We start from the raw sequence: 24,179 nt of genomic DNA on the forward strand, positions 1-24,179 counted from the left end.
TGGTAGACTGTAGTGTTCAGGTCACTGTCAACCAACACCCTGGTAGACTGTAGTGTTCAGGTCACTGTCAACACTCTGGTAGACTAGTGTTCAGGTCACTGTCAACCAACACCCTGGTAGACTGTAGTGTTCAGGTCACTGTCAACCAACACGCTGGTAGACTGTAGTGTTCAGGTCACTGTCAACCAACACTCTGGTAGACTGTAGTGTTCAGGTCACTGTCAACCAACACCCTGGTAGACTGTAGTGTTCAGGTCACTGTCAACCAACACGCTGGTAGACTGTAGTGTTCAGGTCTCTGTCAACCTGGTAGACTGTAGTGTTCAGGCCACTGTCAACTAACACCTATGGTAGACTGTAGTGTTCAGGTCACTGTCAACCTTGTAGACTGTAGTGTTCAGGTCACTGTCAACCAACACTCTGGTAGACTGTAGTGTTCAGGTCACTGTCAACCTGGTAGACTGTAGTGTTCAGGTCTCTGTCAACCTGGTAGACTAGTGTTCAGGTCACTGTCAACCTGGTAGACTGTAGTGTTCAGGTCTCTGTCAACCTGGTAGACTGTAGTGTTCAGGTCTCTGTCAACCAACACGCTGGTAGACTGTAGTGTTCAGGTCACTGTCAACCAACACACTGGTAGACTGTAGTGTTCAGGTCACTGTCAACCAACACGCTGGTAGACTAGTGTTCAGGTCACTGTCAACCAACACGCTGGTAGACTGTAGTGTTCAGGTCACTGTCAACCAACACGCTGGTAGACTGTAGTGTTCAGGTCACTGTCAACCAACACCCTGGTAGACTGTAGTGTTCAGGTCACTGTCAATCTGGTAGACTGTAGTGTTCAGGTCACTGTCAACCCACACCCTGGTAGACTGTAGTGTTCAGGTCACTGTCAATCTGGTAGACTGTAGTGTTCAGGTCACTGTCAACCAACACTCTGGTAGACTGTAGTGTTCAGGTCACTGTCAACCAACACTCTGGTAGACTGTAGTGTTCAGGTCACTGTCAACCAACACTCTGGTAGACTGTAGTGTTCAGGTCTCTGTCAACCTGGTAGACTAGTGTTCAGGTCACTGTCAACCTGGTAGACTGTAGTGTTCAGGTCACTGTCAACCAACACCCTGGTAGACTGTAGTGTTCAGGTCACTGTCAACCTGGTAGACTGTAGTGTTTTAATGAATAACTGCAGATGACTTGTATTTACTACCTTAAATACCACATATTCATTATTTTACACACACTAATATATATTTGATTGTTTCATTCTGAAACCTGTTGAAACTGGCCATTTCACGTCGTTTTTCTGTTATTTTTCTCTGGTGTTTTTTGTTCAAACAGATTGCAGATTGTTGATAGAGATTTGGTGTCCATCACCATAATCCACCAACTCATTACTTTAGACGTATTGTCTCTACCCCTCTGTAGCCTGTCTCTACCCCTCTGTAGCCTGTCTCTACCCCTCTGTAGCCTGTCTCTACCCCTCTGTAGCCTGTCTCTACCCCTCTGTAGCCTGCCTCTACCCCTCTGTAGCCTGTCTCTACCCCTCTGTAGCCTGTCTCTACCCCTCTGTGGCCTGTCTCTACCCCTCTGTAGCCTGTCTCTACCCCTCTGTAGCCTGTCTCTACCCTCTGTAGCCTGCCTCTACCCCTCTGTAGCCTGTCTCTACCCCTCTGTAGCCTGTCTCTACCCCTCTGTAGCCTGTCTCTACCCCTCTGTAGCCTGTCTCTACCCCTCTGTAGCCGGTCTCTACCCCTCTGTAGCCTGTCTCTACCCCTCTGTGGCCTGTCTCTACCCCTCTGTGGCCTGTCTCTACCCCTCTGTAGCCTGTCTCTACCCCTCTGTAGCCTGTCTCTACCCCTCTGTAGCCTGTCTCTACCCCTCTGTAGCCTGTCTCTACCCCTCTGTAGCCTGTCTCTACCCCTCTGTAGCCTGTCTCTACCCCTCTGTAGCCTGTCTCTACCCCTCTGTAGCCTGTCTCTACCCCTCTGTAGCCTGCCTCTACCCCTCTGTAGCCTGCCTCTACCCTCTGTAGCCTGCCTCTACCCCTCTGTAGCCTGTCTCTACCCCTCTGTAGCCTGCCTCTACCCCTCTGTAGCCTGCCTCTACCCCTCTGTAGCCTGTCTCTACCCCTCTGTAGCCTGTCTCTACCCCTCTGTAGCCTGTCTCTACCCCTCTGTAGCCTGCCTCTACCCCTCTGTAGCCTGTCTCTACCCCTCTGTAGCCTGCCTCTACCCCTCTGTAGCCTGTCTCTACCCCTCTGTAGCCTGTCTCTACCCCTCTGTAGCCTGCCTCTACCCCTCTGTAGCCTGCCTCTACCCCTCTGTAGCCTGCCTCTACCCCTCTGTCGCCTGCCTCTACCCCTCTGTAGCCTGTCTCTACCCCTCTGTAGACTGTATTATGTTACATTGTGTGTTCTAAGTCTGTGGTAATCAGCTCTTTTCCACCTCTGTGTTCAAATCAAATGTATTTATATAGCCCTTCATACAGCTGATATCTCAAAGTGCTGTACAGAAACCCAGCCTAAAACCCCAAACAGCAAGCAATGCAGGTGTAGAAGCACGGTGGCTAGGAAAAACTCCCTAGAAAGGCCAAAACCTAGGAAGAAACCTAGAGAGGAACAAAGCTATGTGGGGTGGCCAGTCCTCTTCTGGCTGTGCCGGGTGGAGATTATAACAGAACATGGCCAAGATGTTCAAATGTTCATAAATGACCAGCATGGTCCAATAATAATAAGGCAGAACAGTTGAAACTGGAGAAGCAGCACGGCCAGGTGAACTGGGGACAGCAAGGAGTCATCATGTCAGGTAGTCCTGGGGCATGGTCCTAGGGCTCAGGTCCTCCGAGAAAGAGAAAGAAAGAGAGAATTAGAGAACGCACACTTAGATTCACACAGGACACCGAATAGGACAGGAGAAGTACTCCAGATATAACAAACTGACCCCAGCCCCCCGACACATAAACTACTGCAGCATAAATACTGGAGGCTGAGACAGGAGGGGTCAGGAGACACTGTGGCCCCATCCGATGATACCCCCGGACAGGGCCAAACAGGAAGGATATAACCCCACCCACTTTGCCAAAGCAGAGCCCCCACACCACTAGAGGGATATCTTCAACCACAACTTACCATCCTGAGACAAGGCTGAGTATAGCCCACAAAGATCTCCGCCACGGCACAACCTAAGGGGGAGGCGCCAACCCAGACAGGAAGATCACATCAGTGACTCAATGCTGGTCTTTGAAAGGAATTTACCATTTTCTCACATGCTTTGTGAACCATACAGTTTTTATTTTAACCAAAACCTGGAAAATGGATTAGAAAGATTGCAAGAAATAAAGATTGATAAAAAGAAAGATAGACAGAGTGGTTTTGGTTAAGGATTGTCTCCAATGTGGGGGGGTCTCTGAGCTCCTTGTGACTCCTAAAGGTCTACACTCCTTGGGGTATTCTCCTTCCCTTTCAACTCCTTTCTAACTATTGAAATAGTGTCTGGGCTTAGTGGCTAGTTACTGGAGGGACTATCCAAGACCAGGGCGAACCCTCCTGGACTGTAGGAATTGGTTGCTGCTTCATTCTTGGTCACATCTAGATCCTGGACAGCCTCTCCTATCGCTCTGGTTTTGTCCCCCTGTAGAGGAGGAGCAGCAGACTGCCATGTCAGGGGCCTGGGACATGGACCAGGGTCTGATATCCAAACTCAAAGAGGAGTACAGGAAGGAACGCAAGGGGAAAAAAGTAGGGCAGAGTAAGTCCTCTCTCGATGCCTCCTCCTCCTCTTCTCTCTCTGTAGAGTAAGAGAAATATAAACAAAAGCCTCATATCAAGAACAAGCAAATTGTTCTTTTACTGTGGCTGCTCGTTCATAGCTCTGTCTTCAACTCTCTGTCTTCAACTCTCTGTCTTCAACTCTCTGTCTTCAACTCCCTTAATTCCATAGCTCTGTCTTCAACTCTCTGTCTTCAACTCCCTTAATTCCATAGCTCTGTCTTCAACTCTCTGTCTTCAACTCTCTGTCTTCAACTCTCTGTCTTCAACTCTCTGTCTTCAACTCCCTTAATTCCATAACTGTCTTCAACTCTCTGTCTTCAACTCTCTGTCTTCAACTCTCTTAATTCCATAACTGTCTTCAACTCTGTCTTCAACTCTCTGTCTTCAACTCCCTTAATTCCATAACTCTGTCTTCAACTCTCTGTCTTCAACTCTCTTAATTCCATAACTGTCTTCAACTCTCTTAATTCCATAACTGTCTTCAACTCTCTTAATTCCATAACTCTGTCTTCAACTCTGTCTTCAACTCCCTTAATTCTGTATCTCTGTCTTCAACTCTCTATATTCTGACTCTTTGTGTAAACATTGTCTGTGTATCTGTTTAGTTATTCCTTCATTTCCTTCAATGCTCCATTCTGTTCTGTCTCTAGTTTAGATATCCATTTGTTCACTGCTAGCTACAGTGTATCATTCCCGATGTATATTACCATTGTCTGTCTTAATGCAGTCTATAGAACCTCTATTGGAGTTAGTCTGCAAGGAATCAAACCCTGACTGAATCATATTGCACTCAACATTCCCATCTTCTAGTAGAGTCGTATAGAAGACAAGGAATCAAACCCTGACTGAATCATATTGCACTCAACATTCCCATCTTCTAGTAGAGTCGTATAGAAGACAAGGAATCAAACCCTGACTGAATCATATTGCACTCAACATTCCCATCTTCTAGTAGAGTCTTATAGAAGACAAGGAATCAAATCCTGACTGAATCATATTGCACTCAACATACCCATCTTCTAGTAGAGTCGTATAGAAGACAAGGAATCAAACCCTGACTGAATCATATTGCACTCAACATACCCATCTTCTAGTAGAGTCTTATCGAAGACAAGGAATCAAACCCTGATTGAATCATATTGCACTCAACATTCCCATCTTCTAGTAGAGTCGTATAGAAGACAAGGAATCAAACCCTGACTGAATCATATTGCACTCAACATTTCCATCTTCTAGTAGAGTCGTATAGAAGACAAGGAATCAAACCCTGACTGAATCATATTGCACTCAACATTCCCATCTTCTAGTAGAGTCTTATAGAAGACAAGGAATCAAATCCTGACTGAATCATATTGCACTCAACATACCCATCTTCTAGTAGAGTCGTATAGAAGACAAGGAATCAAACCCTGACTGAATCATATTGCACTCAACATTCCCATCTTCTAGTAGAGTCTTATAGAAGACAAGGAATCAAATCCTGACTGAATCATATTGCACTCAACATACCCATCTTCTAGTAGAGTTGTATAGAAGACAAGGAATCAAACCCTGACTGAATCATATTGCACTCAACATACCCATCTTCTAGTAGAGTCTTATCGAAGACAAGGAATCAAACCCTGATTGAATCATATTGCACTCAACATTCCCATCTTCTAGTAGAGTCGTATAGAAGACAAGGAATCAAACCCTGACTGAATCATATTGCACTCAACATTCCCATCTTCTAATAGAGTCGTATAGAAGACAAGGAATCAAACCCTGACTGAATCATATTGCACTCAACATTCCCATCTTCTAGTAGAGTCTTATAGAAGACAAGGAATCAAATCCTGACTGAATCATATTGCACTCAACATACCCATCTTCTAGTAGAGTCGTATAGATGACAAGGAATCAAATCCTGACTGAATCATATTGCACTCAACATACCCATCTTCTAGTAGAGTCTCATAGAAGTGACAGTTGGGCATAAACAGCACTTAGAATCAACTTTGCAACCTTGAAAGACGAGACTATTTAAGTTGATATCATGATACAAAACAAGACCGATGCTCAGTCCCATTTTCCTACTGAAGTATCAGCCTCTATCCTCTCTCCATTTGACATGATTCTGTTCAGATTCATCCTCTGATCACTACAGCCTGTCGCCGTTCTTTTCTTCCCAAAATCTTTCTTGCACTTTTTTTCGTCATACTATTTTGTTCATTTTTTGATGTTGGGGTGGTGAGTATTCAGGAAGTGTGTTCGGGGGGAGGGGACAGGTAGCTGTACTACCTTTCCAAGCCAAGTTTTCTCTGTTTGCATCCCAAATGGCAGTGCTCTTCTTTTCACCGGGGCACATAGGGCTGCCATTTGGGACACAGCCTCTGATTGTATATGCTGTGCCGACATTATATTGTCCCCTGTCTGCCCTCACTCAGGACCTAACCGGTCTAAGCTCCAGGACATGTTGGCCAACTTGAGGGACCAGGAGGACATGAATCCCAGAGAACCCTGCTCTACTTCCCAGTCCCGCTCCAACGCAGCCAGGCTCAACGACCACCACCAGGACAACAACACTGATGAAGGTACTGACCCCGTCTCTGTCCCTATGTCTGTACTACCATATGTGACCGGCTCACATCAGTCTTATGTAGCAAAATTTGAAATGTTTTTTTTACATTGGATAAAAGTAGAGACTCAGAGCTAGAAACTGTTATATCATACACTGTATTTGAGGAGCAATGGGAAAGTCATTCTGCTTTGAAAGTTGATCAACTTGAAACTTCACTTTTGAGAAAATGGCCCTTGAATATTTTGGTACACCTCCTGGAGAGCTCCTCTTTATCTACACCCATTCAGCATTGTACACACCCTCTTGAGCTTTAGCCCCACTCATCTCTTTAAGGGTTGATCTAAATGTACTAACAGCAGCAGTCAACCACCTAAGCTAACTTGCTCGTTACTTCCAGACATCTAAGAGAGAGAGAACAGCTTACTGAACATTACTCGCCCTAGTAGAGCTGGTTAGGCTGTTATGTTATCCAGAGTGTTGGTGACTGTAACCGTGCTGTCAGATTGTCCATTCCAAGCTCAGAGCGTTTTGCGTTGGATGCTCTGGCTGATGAGTTTACTGACGTTTACTGACACCGGCCATATTCAACGGGTGTAGAGCGTTTTTAAATTCATCATTTATTCTGCTCTCTTTGGCACACTCAGACGAGAGTGCTCTGAAATGGGAATAGATGGCCAGACTGAATTTACAAACTCACCCATAATGGTTACTTGCATGGTGGAGTCTTTTGTTACGACATGTAGCTAGCTAGCTAGGTAAACAATGAACCATAATCACAACTCATGATGTTACTACCCTGCAAGAATCTGCAGGTAGCTAACCAACCAGGTTCAATGTCAGCTAGCTAACATCAGGCTATAACTAGCTAAGCAAATGACTCTGCAATACGAATAATAAGGTCATACACGCAATGTTAGCTAGCTAGCTTGCTTGGTAAACAATGAACCATAATCACAGCTCATGATGTTACTGCCCTGCATGAATCTGCAGGTAGCTAACCAACCAGGTTCAATGTCAGCTAGTGTCGTGTCTTTAGTATCATTATCTCTGTTAGTATCATCATCTCAGTAATTATTATGTAATGTATGTAACTAGGAAGTTGGGGCACCAAGGAAAATATTCAGATGACATAGTTATAATTCTCCTAATATAACTTTTCAGATATTTTAATATCTGATCAATTAGTCTTCTATTAATTCATTAATTATTTTTACCTTCTTCAGTCTCATCTGAACGTCAGAAATTGTTGGTTATCTGCACGATCCCAGCCTTTACTATAAATCAGCCATGCACCAATTGGCTCAATGATTTATTTCCTAACTAACTTAACAATTATATACAATACATAACATACATAACATTATACAGTAAATACCGTCCCTAGTGGACTCAACAAAAACAGTTGGGTTATAACACGATAGATTCAGAGAGAAGAAGAAGGGTTTCGGATGGAAGACTAAGGAACATGGGTCTCTATTGGACCTGGGAAGCTATTCTCACATAAATACATATGCCACTAACGATCGCTCATTCGGAAAAGCAATGCATTGTATTTACCTGAAGCTGGTGATGTGAGGCTTGAGTTTGTCCTGTCCATTGTGGACTGTTCCGGGTGGTCTGAGAGGTCCATCTCACTCTGGGGAGTTCATCACTCTGTCGTCTGAGAGGTTCATCATCTCATCACTCTGGGGAGTCGTCTGATCTCACTCTGGGGAGTCGTTCATCACTCTGGGGAGTCGTCTGAGGGGTTCATCTCACTCTGGGGAGTCGTCTGAGAGGTTCATCTCACTCTGAGGGGTTCATCACTCTGGGGAGTCTGAGAGGTTCATCTCTCTGGGGAGAGGTTCATCACTCTGGGGAGTCGTCTGAGAGGTTCATCTCACTCTGGGGAGTCGTCTGAGGGGTTCTGATTCATCTCACTCTGGGGAGTCGTCTGAGAGGTTCATCTCACTCTGGGGAGTCGTCTGATCTCCTCTGGGGAGGTCTCATCTCACTCTGGGGAGTCGTCTGAGGGTTCATCTCACTCTGGGGAGTCGTCTGAGGGGTTCCATCTGAGGGGTTCATCTCTCTGGGGAGTCGTCTGAGGGGTTCATCTCACTCTGGGGAGTCGTCTGAGAGGTTCATCACTCACTCTGGGGAGTTCATCTGAGAGGTTCATCTCCTCTGGGGAGTCGTCCATCTCACTCACTGGGAGTCGTCCAGATTTGCTACTCTTTCCAACTGCAGCCTGTTAGGGAGTCATCTAGGACTCACTCACTTCTGAGTCATCAGTTAGTTCAGAGTTCTGATAACATCTCACGGGGAGTCGTCTGAGGGGTCATCTCACTCTGGGGAGTCCCTGAGGGGTTCATCTCACTCTGGGGAGTCGTCTGAGAGGGTCGTCATTCACTCTGGGGAGTCGTCTGAGGGTTCATCACTCTGGGGAGTCGTCTGAGAGGTTCATCTCACTCTGGGGAGAGGGGTTCATCTCACTCTGGGGAGTCCCTGAGGGGTTCATCTCACTCTGGGGAGTTCCTGAGGGGTTCATCCTCTGGGGAGTGATATTAGAATTAGCGTCTTTCTGAAACTCTGGGGAGTCACTTGAGGGGTTCATCTCACTCTGGGAGTCGTCTGAGGGGTTCATCTCACTCTGAGTGGCTCATCTCAACTGGGGAGTCGTCTGAGGGGTCCATCTCACTCTGGGGAGTCCTGAGGGGTTCATCTCACTCTGGGAGTCGTCTGAGGGGTTCATCTCACTCTGGGGAGTCGTCTGAGAGGTTCATCTCACTCTGGGGAGTCGTCTGAGGGGTCCATCTCACTCTGGGGAGTCGTCTGGAGGGGTTATCTCACTTAAAGTCGCAAACTCTGGGAGTCGTCTGAAATTAGATCAAACTCTGGGGAGTCGTTACTGGGGAGTCCTGAGGGGTATAAACAGACTTAGGGTATTGTGGCTGTTTGTCTTTCATGTAGTCACAAACATGAAACAAAATGGACGGGTCATCTAGGCTTCTCCACCGACCGTTTGTTTACCAGACGGTTACACATTCTGTCATCCAAAATAGGAATATTTTTCCCGTTCTCAAATTCTGAGGTGTATGGAGTAGACCCCTTGGCTCCCACGAATCTGGCCTTTGTCTTATTAGAAAATCCCTCCAGCACTGAGTGGCCAGGGAGAGTGGCTATTCAACTATTTACCACAGCGCTGGGTCTTAGATGAATTGGTTCACCGGGACTGTACTTTACACTAGGTGTTGCAACCAAACAAATTAGATGCAAACTATGTTGGACCCAGACTTAGTCTATTGTGGTGTTTGACCCATGTAGTCACAAACATGAAACAAATGGACCCAGGGCTTCTACACTAGGTGTTGGACCTCCAAAATAGGAATATTTTTCAGTTCTCAAATTCTGAGATGGAGTAGAATTGGGCGGGAGAATCTCTTTGTCTTACTGTGAAAATCTCTCTCCATACTGCGTGGACCCAGGACTAGTCTACAATTTATAACTAGGTGTGTGGACCCAGGGCTAGTCTACACTAGGTGTTGGACCCAGGACTAGTCTAAACTAGGTGTTGGACCCAGGACTAGTCTACACTAGGTGTTGGACCCAGGACTAGTCTACACTAGGTGTTGGACCCAGGGCTAGTCTAAACTAGGTGTTGGACCCAGGACTAGTCTAAACTAGGTGTTGGACCCAGGACTAGTCTACACTAGGTGTTGGACCCAGGACTAGTCTAAACTAGGTGTTGGACCCAGGACTAGTCTAAACTAGGTGTTGGACCCAGGGCTAGTCTAAACTAGGTGTTGGACCCAGGACTAGTCTAAACTAGGTGTTGGACCCAGGACTAGTCTAAACTAGGTGTTGGACCCAGGGCTAGTCTAAACTAGGTGTTGGACCCAGGACTAGTCTACACTAGGTGTTGGACCCAGGGCTAGTCTACACTAGGTGTTGGACCCAGGACTAGTCTAAACTAGGTGTTGGACCCAGGACTAGTCTAAACTAGGTGTTGGACCCAGGGCTAGTCTAAACTAGGTGTTGGACCCAGGACTAGTCTAAACTAGGTGTTGGACCCAGGACTAGTCTAAACTAGGTGTTGGACCCAGGGCTAGTCTAAACTAGGTGTTGGACCCAGGACTAGTCTAAACTAGGTGTTGGACCCAGGGCTAGTCTACACTAGGTGTTGGACCCAGGGCTAGTCTAAACTAGGTGTTGGACCCAGGACTAGTCTAAACTAGGTGTTGGACCCAGGACTAGTCTAAACTAGGTGTTGGACCCAGGACTAGTCTAAACTAGGTGTTGGACCCAGGACTAGTCTACACTAGGTGTTGGACCCAGGACTAGTCTAAACTAGGTGTTGGACCCAGGACTAGTCTAAACTAGGTGTTGGACCCAGGACTAGTCTACACTAGGTGTTGGACCCAGGACTAGTCTAAACTAGGTGTTGGACCCAGGACTAGTCTAAACTAGGTGTTGGACCCAGGACTAGGGCTGTTGGATGGTACCATGTATTTGCTCAGTGTTAACATCTTGAGTGTCCTGCAGGTTATTGGTTGATTGATTAATTGACTGTCTCCGTTTCTCTTCCAGTGGAGGTGTTGAAGGCCCCTCCTTCCTCTGGGATGGCCTTTATCCTGGGTCCTGATGTGAACATGGAGGCTGAACTGGGCCTGGGAGAGCTGGCTGGTCTTACTGTATCTAATGAGGCCGTTAGTCTGGCCTATAATGTAAGTATCCATATACCTCTATGGGAGGAGGAAGACAGCAGAGGGAGAACTGGCTGGATTCAGCATAGCTAATGAGGCTGTTAGTCTGGCCTACGACATGAGTCGAATATCTTAGGTACCCGGAATACAATCTGCACTCTCCACGAATATGATCTGTGTGCTTTACATGTCTGTCCTCTCAATACCTTCCTCAATTAATATGCTTTCAGGTTAGGGTTAGTATTATAGTGCTCTCACAGTACTGCTGCTGTCCTAGGGGATGTATAGCCCTGCTGCTATCCTGGGGGATGTATAGCCCTGCTGCTATCCTGGGGGATGTATAGCCCTGCTGCTGTCCTAGGGGATGTACAGCCCTGCTGCTGTCCTGGGGGATGTATAGCCCTGCTGCTGTCCTGGGGGATGTACAGCCCTGCTGTTGTCCTGGGGGATGTAAACTAGTACTACAGCCCTGCTGCTGTCCTGGGGGATGTACAGCCCTGACTGCTGTCCTGGGGGACGCCAGCCCTGCTGCTGTCCTGGGGGATGACAGCCCTGTTGCTGTCCTGGGGGATGTACAGCCCTGCTGTTGTCCTGGGGATGTACAGCCCTGCTGCTGTCCTAGGGGATGTATAGCCCTGCTGTTGGGGAGCCCTAGTTGCTGTCCTGGGGGATGTACAGCCCTGCTGTTGTCCTGGGGGATGTACAGTACTACAGCCCTGCTGCTGTCCTGGGGGATGTACAGCCCTGCTGCTGTCCTGGGGATGTACAGCCCTGCTGCTGTCCTGGGGATGTGCTGTACTACAGCCCTGCTGCTGTCCTGGGGGATGTACAGCCCTGCTGCTGTCCTGGGGGATGTACAGAGCCCTGGGAGCTGTCCTGGGGGATGTATAGCCCTGCTTAGTCCTGTTGTCCATATAGCCCTGCTGGGGGGGATGTACAGCCCTGTTGCTGGATCCTGGGGGATGTAGTCAGCCCTGCTGCTGTCCTGGGGGATGTATAGCCCTGCTGCTGTCCTGGGGGATGTACAGCCCTGCTGCTGTCCTGGGGATGTATAGTACTACAGCCCTGTTGCTGTCCTGGGGGATGTACAGCCCTGCTGCTGTCCTATGGGATGTACAGCCCTGCTGCTGTCCTGGGGGATGTACAGCCCTGCTGCTGTCCTGGGGGATGTACAGTAGCCCTGCTGCTGTCCTAGGGGATGTACAGCCCTGCTGCTGTCCTAGGGGATGTACAGCCCTGTTGCTGTCCGGGGGGATGTACAGCCCTGCTGCTGTCCTGGGGATGTACAGCCCTGCTGCTGTCCTGGGGGATGTACAGCCCTGTTGCTGTCCTGGGGATGTACCCTGCTGTCCTGGGGGAGTGTACGGCCCTGCTGCTGTCCTGGGGATGTACAGCCCTGCTGCTGTCCTGGGGGGGATGTATGTACAGCCCTGCTGCTGTCCGGGGATGTACAGCCCTGTTGCTGTCCGGGGGATGTACACAGCCCTGCTGCTGTCCTGGGGATGTACAGCCCTGCTGCTGTCCTGGGGGATGTACAGCCCTGCTGCTGTCCTGGGGGATGTACAGCCCTGCTGCTGTCCTGGGGGATGTACAGCCCTGCTGCTGTCCTGGGGGATGTACAGCCCCCTGCTGCTGTCCTGGGGATGTACAGCCCTGCTGCTGTCCTGGGGATGTACAGCCCTGCTGTTGTCCTGGGGGGATGTACAGCCCTGCTGCTGTCCTGGGGGATGTACAGCCCTGTTGCTGTCCTGGGGGATGTACAGCCCTGCTGTTGTCCTGGGGGATGTACAGCCCTGCTGTGTCCGGGGGATGTACAGCCCTGCTGCTGTCCTGGGGGATGTACAGCCCTGTTGCTGTCCTGGGGGATGTACAGCCCTGCTGTTGTCCTGGGGATGTACAGCCCTGTTGCTGTCCGGGGGATGTACAGTACTACAGCCCTGTTGCTGTCCTGGGGATGTACAGCCCTGCTGCTGTCCTGGGGGATGTACAGCCCTGTTGTCCTGGGGGATGCAAAGTATTGCAGTTTACTTAGACTTTATCTACCCATAATCCATGATGTTTCCCCTCCTCAGATGTCCAACAACAAGGATGCCCTGAGGAGGACATGGAACCCTAAGTTTACCCTACGGAGCCACTTTGACGGGATCCGAGGTCTGGCGTTCCACCCCGTAGAAGCGGTTCCTAGTCACTGCCTCAGAGGACCACACGCTGAAGATGTGGAACCTGCAGAAGACGCCCCCAACCAAGAAGTAAGACAGACCTGCCTGTCTAATAGTACCATAATGTTAACCTGCCTGTCTAATAGTACCATAATGTTAACCTCCCTGTCTAATAGCACCATAATGTCAACCTCCTGTCTAATAGTACCATAATGCTAACCCTGTCTAATAGTACTATAATGTTAACCTCCCTGTCTAATAGCACCATAATGTTAACCTCCCTGTCTAATAGCACCATAATGTTAACCTCACTGTCTAATAGCACCATAATGTTAACCTCCTGTCTAATAGTACCATAATGTTACCTCCTGTCTAATAGTACCATAATGTTAACCTCCCTGTCTAATAGTACCATAATGTTAACCTCCCCTGTCTAATAGCACCATAATGTTAACCTCCCTGTCTAATAGTACTATAATGTTAACCTCCCTGTCTAATAGTACTATAATGTTAACTCTCCCTGTCTAATAGCACCATAATGTTAACCTCCCTGTCTAATAGCACCATAATGTTAACCTCCCTGTCTAATAGTACCATAATGTTAACCTCCCTGTCTTATAGCACCATAATGTTACCCTCCCCTGTCTAATAGTGCCATAATGTTAACCTCCAAACATAATGAGACCAATGTTAACTCCCTCAATAGTACTATAATGTTACCTTTTAATAGTACCATAATGTTAACCTCCCCTGTCTAATAGTACCAAAGTGTTTAACCTCCCTGTTAATAGTACAGTGAACCTCCCTGTCTGTAGTACCATAGTGGAACCCATGCACACGTCTTATAGCCCATAATGTTAACAGTGTCTGTGTACTATAATGTGAACCTCCAAACAGGAGAGACAGTGTTTCCAGTCTAGGTTACTTTTATACAGTCCAGATTGTGTAGAAAGTGTTTAAGTCATCTCCAGGAATGCCTCTGTAGATGTAGAACCCATGCACACGATTCAGGGAACAGAGGGTGTGCAGTGTCTGTTCTCTCTGTGATGAGCTACTGTCTCTCTGTTTCAGTGGAGGGCTCTCTCCATTCAGAGCTGTCTCTCTGTTACCCCTCCTGTTCCATACGATTCATATGTTAAGAACAGAGGGCTCTGTTCTCTCTTCTCTGTTCTCTGTCTCTCTGTGTTATCTCTCTCTCTCTGTTCTCTGTCTCTCTGTTATCTCTCTGTTCTCTCTCTGTTATCTCTCTCTCTCTGTTCTCTCTCTCTGTCTCTCTCTCTCTCTCTGTTCTCTCTCTCTCTGTTCTCTCTCTGTTCTCTGTTCTCTGTCTCTGTTCTCTGTTCTCTGTCTCTGTTTCTCTGTTCTCTCTCTCTCTCTGTTCTCTCTCTCTCTGTTCTCTGTTCTCTGTTCTCTCTCTTTTCTCTCTCTCTGTCTCTCTGTTCTCTCTCTCTGTCTCTCTCTCTGTTTCTCTGTTCTCTGTTCTCTGTTCTCTCTCTTTTCTCTCTCTCTGTTCTCTCTGTTCTCTCTGTTTTCTCTGTTCTCTTTCTCTCTGTTCTCTCTCTCTCTGTTCTCTCTCTCTGTTCTTCTGTTATCTCTCTCTGTACTCTCTCTCTCTGTTCTCTCTCTGTTTTCTCTCTCTCTCTCTCTCTGTTCTCTCTCTCTTTCTGTTATCTGTTATCTCTCTGTTCTGTCTCTCTCTCTCTCTGTTCTCTATCTCTGTTCTGTCTCTCTCATGTTCTCTGTCTCTCTCTCTCTCTGTTCTCTCTCTGTTGTTCTCTGTCTCTCTCTGTTCTCTCTCTGTTCTCTCTGTTCTCTCTCTCTCTGTTCTCTCTCTCTCTCTGTTCTCTCTCTCTGTTCTCTCTCTGTTCTCTCTCTCTGTTCTCTCTCTCTCTCTGTTCTGTTATCTCTGTTATCTCTCTCTGTTCTCTGTCTCTGTTCTCTGTCTCTTCTCTCTCTCTCTCTCTCTCTGTTCTCTGTCTCTCTCTGTTCTCTGTCTATCTCTGTTCTCTCTCTCTCTGTTTTCTCTCTGTTCTCTCTCTCTCTGTTCTCTCTCGCCCTGTGTTCTCTCTCTCTGTTCTCTCTCTGTTTTCTGTTCTCTCTCTCTCTCTCTCTGTTCTCTCTCTCTTTCTGTTGTCTCTCTCTCTGTTCTCTCTCTCTCTCTCTGTTCTCTCTAGCTGTGCTCTGGCTGTCTGTCTGTCTGTGTCTCTGTCTTTGTGTGTGTGTCTGTCTGTGTCTGTCTGCTCACACTGCCCCCTCTCGCTCTCCCTGTTTTTCCATCTGTCTGTCTGTCTGTCTGTCTGTCTGTCTGTCTGTCTGTCTGTCTGTGTGTCTGTGTATGTCTGTAACATGTCCTCCTCCCTGTGTGTAATAGAGCCGTCTGTCCTGCGAGGGGCGCTGTGTGGTCATACTGACCCTCGGTGTGGGGTCTGGTGCAGTGGTGTTCATCAGAGACTCTGTCTTGCTCTGGAGACGGCACCGTCAGGCTGTGGGATGCCCTCCGATACCAAGCCTGCCCTGGTCACCTTCCACAGTAAAGGTACTCTTCATTCTCATTCATGTCAACAGAATCCTACGCTGATTCATTTTGTGTTGTATGTTTATCATATTCAAGGCCTCTGTGGTGAAATCAACAACTATGGTTCGCTGCTTCAGAGTTTGGCGTGCCCTCGTCAGTGGACGTGGTCTGCAGTGACCCCCGCCCACATGGTGACATCTTTCACCAGCGGTCAGATCGGCCTGTTCAACATGGAGACACAGCAGCTGGTGCTCAGCCTGGAGTCTGCTGCGGAGAAGGGTAGGTCTGGAGGAGGGAGGGAGGAGGGAGGGGGGGAGTTTGAAAGCCTCCAGACCTTTTTTGTTAGTAAAGGAAGCTATTTGAAGGCAGTTTTGGAAGCCTTGGTATATTATTAATGTACATGGTCCTTGGAGCCAGATCACAAGCTCTCTCTCCTCATGGTCCTTGAGCCAGATACCAAGCTCTCTCTCCTCTCCTGGTCCTTGGAGCCAGATACCAAGCTCTCCTCTCCTCTCCTGGTCCTTGGAGCCAGATACCAAGCTCTCTCTCCTCCCCAGGTAGCCCCTGTCAGATCAACAAGGTGCTGAGTCACCCCACCCTCCCCATCACCATCACCGCTGAGGACGACAAACACATCAAGTTCTACGACAACAACACGGGTAACAGCCATTTTGCAGCCATTTTGCTGGTCTACATATAAACTTTCCATGAGTTTTTCACTCCAACAGTGTCTTCCTCACAGAACTAAATGTCTTCATGGTCCTCCATCAATCTGAAAGTATGTGGAATCTCGCGGTCCTCCAGGTTTTACCTCAACCTGACCTTTTGGTTTCTCATGGCAGTTTATTTTATAGATGTTTTTAAAAGCGGAATGAATTCACATTTTAATTACAGCTCTCACAGAAAGCTTAACCTTCACACAGAAAGCGTATAACCTTCACACAGAAAGCAGAAACATGAAATTAACTAATGTTGTCTATTTGAACTCTTCAGGGAAGATGGTCCACTCGATGGTGGCCCACCTGGATGCTGTTACCAGTCTAGCTGTCGACCCCAATGGTCTCTATCTGATGTCTGGCAGTAAGTAGCTAACTCTCCATAACAATGATTTCTAACATACTCAGCTAGATATATACCTTGTCATTCTGCATGTGATGATATGACAGACTTTATTAAACAGGAGAGGGCACAAAACTGAGCCCTGGGGGACACCAGAACAGGAGAGGCCTAGACCTGAGCCTAGGGGGGACACCAGAGCTGTATACTTTATATGAACTGCCTTGTCGCCCATCTACTGTTCACTTTCCTCTAACTTCTTCCTGCTCTCTCCTCCTCTTTGATAATTTTCCCCTCCCCCTAATCCCTTTCTCCTTCTCCTCCCTCAGGTCATGACTGTTCTATTCGTCTGTGGAACCTGGAGACTAAGACGTGTATCCAGGAGTTTACAGCTCACAGGAAGAAGAATGATGAGTCTATCCATGATGTGGCCTTCCACCCCTCTAAGGCCTACATCGCCTCCGCCGGGGCAGACGCTCTTGCCAAGGTGTTCGTATGACGAGGACCAATCACAGTCCACTGACACAGCTTCCTAGCTCCAGGGACCAATAGATGTGGGCGTGTGGGGTGCTACGCAGACCTTACCTCACACATATCCCCTCTCACGCTACTGGTTCCCTGTTTTGACTGGTGGATGGTGCAGCCAAATGGCTCTACAAAGCCCTAGACTAGGCCCTCCTCCAGAGGGAGAGGTCAGGGCTGTGGTTGACTGGGAGGTCTGCTATTGGGCACAAGGCTTCCTCCTCCCTCTATAATCCAGGCAGGCCCCTGGGTGTGACCGGCCACAGAGACCCTCATCCTGCATCCAATGAACACCCACAAAGACTGACTATGGTTCAGACTAATCTTATGGTCTGTTTGCAGCTAGCGAGGGGTTGAAGACAGACTGACAGGTGTTTTATAGTGTAGACTCACTGGAGAAGTGGAGCACCATGCCCTCCCCCCTAAACCTACCCCATCCCCATGTCACCAAGCCCATTAACCAGAACCCCGGGCCTCTCCTTACCCCAGAACCCCGGGCCTCTCATTTAACCAGAACCCCGGGCCTCTCCTTTCCCCAGAACCCCGGGCCTCTCCTTTCTCCAGAACCCCGGGCCTCTCCTTTCTCCAGAACCCCGGGCCTCTCCTTACCCCAGAACCCCGGGCCTCTCCTTTCCCCAGAACCCCGGGCCTCTCCTTTCCCCAGAACCCCGGGCCTCTCATTTAACCAGAACCCCGGGCCTCTCCTTTCCCCCAGAACCCCGGGCCTCTCCTTTCCCCAGAACCCTGGGCCTCTCCTTACCCCCAGAACCCCGGCCTCTCCTTTCCCCAGAACCCCGGGCCTCTCCTTTCTCCAGAACCCCGGGCCTCTCCTTTCCCCAGAACCCCGGGTCTCTCCTTTCCCCAGAACCCCGGGCCTCTCCTTACCCCAGAACCCCGGGCCTCTCCTTTCCCCAGAACCCCGGGCCTCTCATTTCCCAGAACCCCGGGCCTCTCCTTTCCCCAGAACCCCGGGCCTCTCATTTCCCCAGAACCCCGGGCCTCTCCTTACCCCAGAACCCCGGGCCTCTCATTTCCCAGAACCCCGGGCCTCTCCTTTCCCCAGAACCCCGGGCCTCTCATTTAACCAGAACCCCGGGCCTCCTTTCCCCAGAACCCCGGGCCTCTCCTTTCCCCAGAACCTCGGGCCTCTCATTTAACCAGAACCCGGGCCTCTCCTTTCCCCAGAACCCGGCCTCTCATTTTTCCAATCCAGAACCCAGGCTCTCATTTAGACCCCTGTCTGCTCCCCAGAAACCTCCTCTCCTTCTCCCCAGAACCCTCAGGCCTGTGTTGTGATGGAGATGGCCTTACTCCTAGAACTGGCTGTGGCATCTCACTATTCTTTTCTGACCCCTACTCTGCCTGCCTCCTGGTCTCTCTCCTCTGCTTTCCTTTTAAGAACAGGTTCAGGAGCAAATGTGCCTTTGCTTTAAAAATGTCTTGAAACAGAAACTGGCTTATTTTACAGAACTGTTCTTTTGAGGGAGGTCTGCCTGCCTCCAGGAACCCCGGTTTTCTCTGGTTTCCGTTTTACAAAACACTTATTGACAAATGTGCCTATAATAAATATGTCTTGAAGTCTTAACTTACTGTGTTGAACTGTTAATTTTTGAGAAAGGGGTCTGGAGTTAAAGAACCCCGGCCTTTTCCCAGATCTTTGGTGTTTGCTATTGACTAAAACATTGGAGCTGGTAAAATTGCAAATACCTATAATAAATATATTAACCGGGCCTCTTCAACTTAAACTGGGTTGATGTTTGAAATGTTTCCTTTTGATAAATAGCACGAGTTAAATGGTACTTGTCCCAGAACCCCGTGCTGTTTCAAAGAATATCTGGAGCTCTGCAACAAGGCAGTCTACAGTAAACAGGTCTGGGACTCTCCTCTAGAGGGGAATAACTTCTGCAGTAAGCCACCTGGCTGAGTTTACAAACAGACCTCTACAAGTAAATGAGGCCTCCTGTCTGCAGAACCCCGGGTCTGTGTTTATAACCCCGGTACACTGCAAAGTCTGTACATGACTGTCTGTGTTTCCAAAGTAAATCTGGTTCTACAACATGAGGTTCAGTCTTTAGTAACAGGTCTGTGTTTACAATACAGCCTCTACAACATGAGGTTCAGTCTGCAGTAACAGGTCTGTGTTTACAATACAGCCTCTGCAACATGAGGTTCAGTCTGCAGTAACAGGTCTGTGTTTACAATACAGCCTCTACAACATGAGGTTCAGTCTGCAGTAACAGGTCTGTGTTTACAATACAGCCTCTACAACATGAGGTTCAGTCTGCAGTAACAGGTCTGTGTTTACAATACAGCCTCTACAACATGAGGTTCAGTCTGCAGTAACAGGTCTGTGTTTACAATACAGCCTCTGCAACATGAGGTTCAGTCTGCAGTAACAGGTCTGTGTTTACAATACAGCCTCTACAACATGAGGCCTTCAGTCTGCAGTAACAGGTCTGTGTTTACAATACAGCCTCTACAACATGAGGTTCAGTCTGCAGTAACAGGTCTGTGTTTACAATACAGCCTCTACAACATGAAGGTTCAGTCTGCAGTAACAGGTCTGTGTTTACAATACAGCCTCTACAACATGAGGTTCAGTCTGCTGTAACAGGTCTGTGTTTACAACATGAGGTTCAGTCTACAGTAACAGGTCTGTGTTTACAATACAGCCTCTACAACATGAGGTTCAGTCTACAGTAACAGGTCTGTGTTTACAATACAGCCTCTACAACATGAGGTTCAGTCTGCAGTAACAGGTCTGTGTTTACAATACAGCCTCTACAACATGAATTCAGCTCTTTCAACATGCTGTAAACAGGTCTGTGTTTACAACATGAGGTTCAGTCTACAGTAACAGGTCTGTGTTTACAATACAGCCTCTACAAACCCCGGGTCCAGTCTGCAGTAACAGGTCTGTGTTTACAATACAGCCTCTGCAACATGAGGTTCAGTCTGCAGTAACAGGTCTGTGTTTACAATACAGCCTCTACAACATGAGATTCAGTCTGCTGTAACAGGTCTGTGTTTCCAACATGAGGTTCAGTCTACAGTAACAGGTCTGTGTTTACAATACAGCCTCTACAACATGAGGTTCAGTCTGCAGTAACAGGTCTGTGTTTACAATACAGCCTCTGCAACATGAGGTTCAGTCTGCCAGTAACAGGTCTGTGTTTACAATACAGCCTCTACAACATGAGGTTCAGTCTGCAGTAACAGGTCTGTGTTTACAATACAGCCTCTGCAACATGAGGTTCAGTCTGCAGTAACAGGTCTGTGTTTACACAGCCTCTGCAACATGAGTTCAGTCTGCAACATGTCTGTGTCAGCAACATGAGGTTCAGTCTTTGGCAGTAACAGGTCTGTGTTTACAATACAGCCTCTACAACATGAGGTAACAGGTCTGTGTTTACAGTCTACAACATGAGGTTCAGTCTACAGTAACAGGTCTGTGTTTACAATACAGCCTCTACAACATGAGGTTCCGTCTGCAGTAACAGGTCTGTGTTTACAATACAGCCTCTACAACATGAGTGTCTGCTGTAACAGGTCTGTGTTTACAATACAGCCTGAGGTTCAGTCTGCAACAGGTCTGTGTTTACAATACAGCCTCTACAACATGAGGTTCAGTCTGCAGTAACAGGTCTGTGTTTTACAATACAGCCTCTACAACATGAGGTTCAGTCTGCAGTAACAGGTCTGTGTTTACAATTACAGCCTCTACAACATGAGGTTCAGTCTGCAGTAACAGGTCTGTGTTTACAATACAGCCTCTACAACATGAGGTTCAGTCTGCAGTAACAGGTCTGTGTTTACAATACAGCCTCTACAACATGAGATTCAGTCTACAGTAACAGGTCTGTGTTTACAACATCTACAACATGAGGTTCAGTCTACAGTAACAGGTCTGTGTTTACAATACAGCCTCTGCAACATGAGGTTCAGTCTGCAGTAACAGGTCTGTGTTTACAATACAGCCTCTGCAACATGAGGTTCAGTCTGCAGTAACAGGTCTGTGTTTACAATACAGCCTCTGCAACATGAGGTTCAGTCTGCAGTAACAGGTCTGTGTTTACACCACAGCCTCTGCAACATGAGGTTCAGTCTGCAGTAACAGGTCTGTGTTTACAATACAGCCTCTACAACATGAGGTTCAGTCTACAGTAACAGGTCTGTGTTTACAATACAAGCCTCTACAACATGAGGTTCAGTCTACAGTAACAGGTCTGTGTTTACAATACAGCCTCTACAACATGAGGTTCAGTCTGCAGTAACAGGTCTGTGTTTACAATACAGCCTCTACAACATGAGGTTCAGTCTGCAGTAACAGGTCTGTGTTTACAATACAGCCTCTACAACATGAGGTTCAGTCTGCAGTAACAGGTCTGTGTTTACAATACAGCCTCTACAACATGAGGTTCAGTCTGCAGTAACAGGTCTGTGTTTACAATACAGCCTCTACAACATGAGGTTCAGTCTGCAGTAACAGGTCTGTGTTTACAATACAGCCTCTACAACATGAGGTTCAGTCTGCAGTAACAGGGTCTGTGTTTACAATACAGCCTCTACAACATGAGGTTCAGTCTGCAGTAACAGGTCTGTGTTTACAATACAGCCTCTACAACATGAGGTTCAGTCTACAGTAACAGGTCTGTGTTTACAATACAGCCTCTACAACATGAGGTTCAGTCTGCAGTAACAGGTCTGTGTTTACACAGCCTCTACAACATGAGGTTCAGTCTGCAGTAACAGGTCTGTGTTTACAATACAGCCTCTACAACATGAGGTTCAGTCTGCAGTAACAGGTCTGTGTTTACAATACAGCCTCTACAACATGAGTTCAGTCTGCAGTAACAGGTCTGTGTTTACAATACAGCCTCTACAACATGAGATTGTCTGCTGTAACAGGTCTGTGTTTACAACATGAGGTTCAGTCACAGTAACAGGTCTGTGTTTTTTACAATACAGCCTCTACAACATGAGGTTCAGTCTGCAGTAACAGGTCTGTGCTTTAATACAGCCTCTGCAACATGAGGTTCAGTCTGCAGTAACAGGTCTGTGTTTACAATACAGCCTCTACAACATGAGGTTCAGTCTGCAGTAACAGGTCTGTGTTTACAATACAGCCTCTACAACATGAGGTTCAGTCTGCAGTAACAGGTCTGTGTTTACAATACAGCCTCTACAACATGAGGTTCAGTCTTCAGTAACAGGTCTGTGTTTACAATACAGTCTCTACAACATGAGGTTCAGTCTACAGTAACAGGTCTGTGTTTACAATACAGCCTCTACAACATGAGGTTCAGTCTGCAGTAACAGGTCTGTGTTTACAATACAGCCTCTACAACATGAGGTTCAGTCTGCAGTAACAGGTCTGTGTGTTTACAATACAGCCTCTACAACATGAGGTTCAGTCTGCAGTAACAGGTCTGTGTTTACAATACAGCCTCTGCAACATGAGTGTTCAGTCTGCAGTAACAGGTCTGTGTTTACAATACAGCCTCTACAACATGAGGTTCAGTCTGCAGTAACAGGTCTGTGTTTACAATACAGCCTCTACAACATGAGGTTCAGTCTGCAGTAACAGGTCTGTGTTTACAATACAGCCTCTGCAACATGAGGTTCAGTCTGCAGTAACAGGTCTGTGTTTACAATACAGCCTCTACAACATGAGGTTCAGTCTGCAGTAACAGGTCTGTGTTTACAATACAGCCTCTACAACATGAGGTTCAGTCTGCAGTAACAGGTCTGCCTGTGTTACAATACAGCCTCTACAACATGAGGTTCAGTCTGCAGTAACAGGTCTGTGTTTACAATACAGCCTCTGCAACATGAGGTTCAGTCTACAGTAACAGGTCTCTGTGTTTACAATACAGCCTCTGCAACATGAGGTTCAGTCTGCAGTAACAGGTCTGTGTTTACAATACAGCCTCTGCAACATGAGGTTCAGTCTGCAGTAACAGGTCTGTGTTTACAATACAGCCTCTGCAACATGAGGTTCAGTCTGCAGTAACAGGTCTGTGTTTACAATACAGCCTCTGCAACATGAGGAGTTCAGTCTGCAGTAACAGGTCTGTGTTTACACACAGCCTCTACAACATGAGGTTCAGTCTGCAGTAACAGGTCTGTGTTTACAATACAGCCTCTGCAACATGAGGTTCACTACAGTAATGAGGTCTGTGTTTACAATACAGCCTCTACAACATGAGGTTACAGTCTGCAGTAACAGGTCTGTGTTTACAATACAGCCTCTACAACATGAGGTTCAGTCTACAGTAACAGGTCTGTGTTTTACAATACAGTCTCTGCAACATGAGGTTCAGTCTACAGTAACAGGTCTGTGTTTACAATACAGCCTCTAACATGAGGTTCAGTCTGCAGTAACAGGTCTGTGTTTACAATACAGCCTCTACAACATGAGGTTCAGTCTGCAGTAACAGGTCTGTGTTTACAATACAGCCTCTACAACATGAGGTTCAGTCTGCAGTAACAGGTCTGTGTTTACAATACAGCCTCTACAACATGAGGTTCAGTCTGCAGTAACAGGTCTGTGTTTACAATACAGCCTCTACAACATGAGGTTCAGTCTGCAGTAACAGGTCTGTGTTTACAATACAGTCTCTACAACATGAGGTTCAGTCTGCAGTAACAGGTCTGTGTTTACAATACAGCCTCTACAACATGAGGTTCAGTCTGCAGTAACAGGTCTGTGTTTACAATACAGCCTCTACAACATGAGGTTCAGTCTGCTGTAACAGGTCTGTGTTTACAATACAGCCTCTGCAACATGAGGTTCAGTCTACAGTAACAGGTCTGTGTTTACAATACAGCCTCTACAACATGAGGTTCAGTCTGCAGTAGCAGACTGTGTATTCATGCAGTGCAGACTGTGTGTGTTCATGCAGTGCAGACTGTGTGT

The 24,179-nt window shown here is 47.4% G+C and overlaps 1 pseudogene; it reads left to right on the top strand.

Moving 5' to 3' along the window:
• The window catches only part of LOC135539323 (striatin-like), a 30,470-nt pseudogene extending 12,480 nt beyond the window's left edge, over positions 1-17,990 (top strand).
• Positions 17,991-24,179: the final 6,189 nt, after the last annotated feature.

This window comes from Oncorhynchus masou, unplaced genomic scaffold, assembly GCF_036934945.1.
Source record: "Oncorhynchus masou masou isolate Uvic2021 unplaced genomic scaffold, UVic_Omas_1.1 unplaced_scaffold_3593, whole genome shotgun sequence".
NCBI classification, from domain to species: Eukaryota; Metazoa; Chordata; class Actinopteri; order Salmoniformes; family Salmonidae; genus Oncorhynchus; species Oncorhynchus masou.